Source organism: Triturus cristatus, chromosome 1_2, assembly GCF_964204655.1.
Source record: "Triturus cristatus chromosome 1_2, aTriCri1.1, whole genome shotgun sequence".
NCBI classification, from domain to species: domain Eukaryota; kingdom Metazoa; phylum Chordata; class Amphibia; order Caudata; family Salamandridae; genus Triturus; species Triturus cristatus.
The window spans coordinates 162719822-162723756 of record NC_140580.1 but is presented as its reverse complement, the minus strand read 5'-3'; the positions used below and the strand labels follow the sequence as shown (position 1 = coordinate 162723756).

At 45.0% G+C, this 3935-nt stretch overlaps 1 long non-coding RNA gene across 1 annotated transcript; it reads left to right on the top strand.

The window, feature by feature from the left end:
- The first annotated feature begins 315 nt into the window (after nucleotides 1-315).
- On the top strand, nucleotides 316-3160 carry LOC146867005 (uncharacterized). The gene is made up of 3 exons (XR_014966048.1): nucleotides 316-394; nucleotides 1844-1954; nucleotides 2934-3160. It is a non-coding gene; the product is annotated as an uncharacterized LOC146867005 (long non-coding RNA).
- Nucleotides 3161-3935: the final 775 nt, after the last annotated feature.

The window sequence follows — 3935 nt, the reverse complement described above, 5'->3', positions numbered from 1 at the left end:
AATTGGCATGCCTGGAATAGGTGGGCTAGGTTGGGTGGTACGTTGTACTAATACTTAGGCTTACTTGTAACTTAGTTTTCTGGAATCAGAATGGAAGAATGGATTACTGTTGATAAATAGTAACTTAAGTAGTCGAACTGCGAATCCCCCGATATTACATGTTGACCAGATGAGATCGGTCAATGTAGTTATTGCAATTGTTTACATAAGTGTTTTTTGACCGTTGTTGAAAAATATTGTATTTGCTTAAGTTGACACCATCCATCAATGTTTGTCTCTTTCTTATATCTTTCCTGTTCATCAGCACCCAGGGGCAGACGGGCAGGGACTGGGCAGTCGGCGGGACAGGAACACCACGAGGAGGACACCGCTGAGGGCTCCTCTGCTGGCCCCAGTAAGTCTTCTTGTTTTTAATAATATTTCTTATTCCATAACTTTTACTGCCCCATTTCTCCCGAACTATAGTGTGTTTCCAAATGCTATTTTTTTACCACCAATTATCCTTCGATCTGTACGGTTTCAAAAAGCTTATCCCTGCCTCCGCTATGATGACTGAGTACTACTACATACTATCAGTCTGTCTGTCTGTACTGTAGTAGCTAGTCTTGCCCAGTTGGCCAGTGCCACTCTTTGTGAAAGGTTGTAATATAAAACTCATATTCACCAGTAGCTCATACAATCCGTTGGGTCGTTGTCTTGTACTACTTTTTACTCTTGTTGATGTTTAGGCTTTGAAAATTCACAGCAACAGCCCTACCAGATTTCTTAATATTTTGATATGATACCCTATAGGACATACAACTGTTGTAGGGATCTTGCACATACATTTGCACCAGAAAATAGGATGTTGGTGATGGTAGGTTGGACCTTCCTTGCACACCTCAATCAGAAATTCCGCACCCACCACAATTCCACTGCTTGACTATAGTACTGTCTTGTCATACCTATTAGGTCTCGGAACCCTCCCCCCAAGATAACCAACAAGTAGACAACCCAGAACATTAACACACCCAACCTCTGTCGTGGAAGCTATTCACATGCACACCCTTACTTTAATTTGCTCAATCGTGTAAGTTAGTCCACTCCACACCAAATACCACAAAGTCTATGTAAGTTTAAAATTTTTATTTCGATTTGAGAAGGTCTGTACACTGTTTTCTTAGCAGCACCAACCGGAAAATCAATAACATTAAAACAATATACATTGTTACACTTATACAGTTGGGAATTAAATCATGATAACTGAAGTGGTGGAAGGCAGCACCACCATCCCATAGCAATTTAGTTTATATACATTTATAAATGAAGATGTGAGTGAAGGGACCCCTCACCTCAGAAGAACCTAGTACTGGTAGTTGGTGCATCGTTCAGAAGCTCTGGTTCGTAGAAGCGAATCTTGCGTCTGTAATGCGAAAAAAGAAATGGTGTGCGTTAGTATATTGCAACTTGCAAGCATTTCTCAGCCGTGCCAAAAAGTGTAGCATCTATGGATAAGCAATATGGACTAACAGTAACAGTAGTACACCAGTTCTTCCTAAAAAAGTGGCTTGTTAATGTTTGTTGACCGCCTGTACGCAGCGCGTAGACTAGACAGTAGCAGTGTGAGGCAGGTCATGTGGGCTCAAAGGTGTCTTAAGAAGCTGCAAGGTAAAGGTAACGTCACATGTGCATGGCTAGGGCTAATCAAGCAAATGCTACAATGATCATATAACTTAGTGTCTACTCTACTACTACCTGATTTGTACTAGTGATTTATGTTAGTATTAACTCATTTTTCAACCTTGCTACTGATCAATAGGGGGGAGGTGTATATGTTGCCTAATAAATGTGTAATGTTTTCTAGGCGCACTACCGACCACCATTGCTGGGGCCAGCGAAGGCGACGCAGAGGGCGAGGATGCGGCAGTTGCAGATAGCAACGGAGGGGGAGTGGCAGCACCAGTGGCAGGCGGTGGTAAGTTAGATTCATAATCTATAACTATTGTTGAACTTGACAGCACACTCACTGCAAAGGTGTACTGTATGTATATGTATACTGTAAAGTTGTGAATTAGGGCCCCATTAGGATGGTGGGCGTATTGCCCCCGCCGGGCTGGCCGGAATTCACTGCCGTCACAGCAGGGGCAAACCTCCCGCCATCCCTGTAGAAAATATTCAGACATGTCTAGGCGGAAAAGGGTTCAATATGGCGGTGGTGTCTCTCTCACCACACCGGCAGCCATATAATCTGCATTTTGGAATGCCTTTGCGTGGCGGCATTACCGTCCGCCACGGAAAGGCATGCACACATTGCAGAGTATGCTTGGGGGCCCCCATGGAGGGTACCTACCGATGCTATGGTACCCCCCCGACTTTCAAAGCAAAACGTGACAGGCTCCGTGCGAGGCCCGTCATGTTGTGCTTGGAAAAGCAGCACAACATTTTAGCATTGCTTTCAGCAAAGCCAACCAGAATTTAAATTTAAAATAACAGGGTGCGCCCGCCACTGTGCCGGGCGCATCATCCTAATTAATTGTCCCCACGGGACCCCCACCCTTTTTTAGCAGTCGGACTTTGTCCGCCCGCTATCCGATGTCGTAAGTAAGTATGAGTTCTTGGGGACGTTTGAAGAGTGAACTAGAAGACTAGAATTCCCTTTAATTGGTATAGGACTAGGAGCCAGAGTATTGAGTAACCAATGGCCTCATCTATCTGATTTCAACTCCGCTTTGAAAGTTTTATGGAGAAGAGCACCTGGTGCACTGTTCAACTAAAAAGTGTAAGACAGGTGGAAGGAAGAAGGACGGGCGACATTTAAAATGTTATGTACTACTGTGCTTTATTTTATAGTGCTACTCTACCATGCCACTATGTGTGTAAATAATTACCTTGTCCTACTGTTTTATTAAGACTATATTTTACAATTGTCTTGTTTTTTTCTTTTTGATACACAGCTACTCCGAAAATCAACCGGAAGGAGTTGGCCGCCAAGGCACGGCGCCGGAAGCTGGAGGCAATCCAGCATGAATACCGGCGGCTGGTGGTCCTAGCCGAGGAGGAGGAGGAGACTGCAGCAGCAATTCAAGCCTCCTCCAGTGCCCCGGGCCCCAGCCACCGCCCTCCAGCGGTACGGCGCCACCGTCTGGCGGCTGCCCGCCGCCACCGTGCCATCTCCGGTGCCCCCCCCCCACTGTGGCTGCAACTGCCGCGGCCTTAGACGCCGCGTCGCCCATTTAGAGGACCAGATTCGTGTCCTCCTCCAGTCCCGCCTCACCAGTTAGTCCCTGTCACTGCCCCTTTTTTAATTCCTGTTCGTTCTTCACTCGTTTGGGCGTTCTCTATTTCTATGGACAGTCGTTGGGGTTAGGGAGGTGGGTGGGTTAGCTTTTGTGGGTTTAGTTTATTTGTTAGGGTCAATTAAATATATTTTTCTATGTTACATGCAATGTTGTTAATGTTTTGTAGGTGGGGTAACTGTTTTACATCACACTGTTTCTTTGCTGGTGCATGGCCGCCCATAGCGTGTGTTTGATTTCAATAATTTGCTGACTGTATAAGACACAAACAGATAGATGCGACACACCTCACTCATTGACTGGTCCTACTATGCATTCTTTGGAGTGGTGTTTGAAACTGACATCATTGACAACATGTCCATTATTGATTCTGCCTCCCCCAAACTTCTCTCTTACCGGTGCTTGATGTTTATGTCCAACTGTGGCACAGCACTGGCTGCATGGTGAAGATGGTTTCCTTTTTCATACATGCCATGATTGGGGTGGTGGTGGTAGTATAGTAGTAGTAGTATACACTGGCAGGGTGGCAGCATTTCCAAAAAAAGAAAAGGAGATAGTCAATCGCCTTTGAGAGACTGTTAGAGGAGTAGTTGAATGAAGTACATCACAGAATTTACCGAGCAACAATTATATGCTCAAATATTTGACAAAAAAACTGAA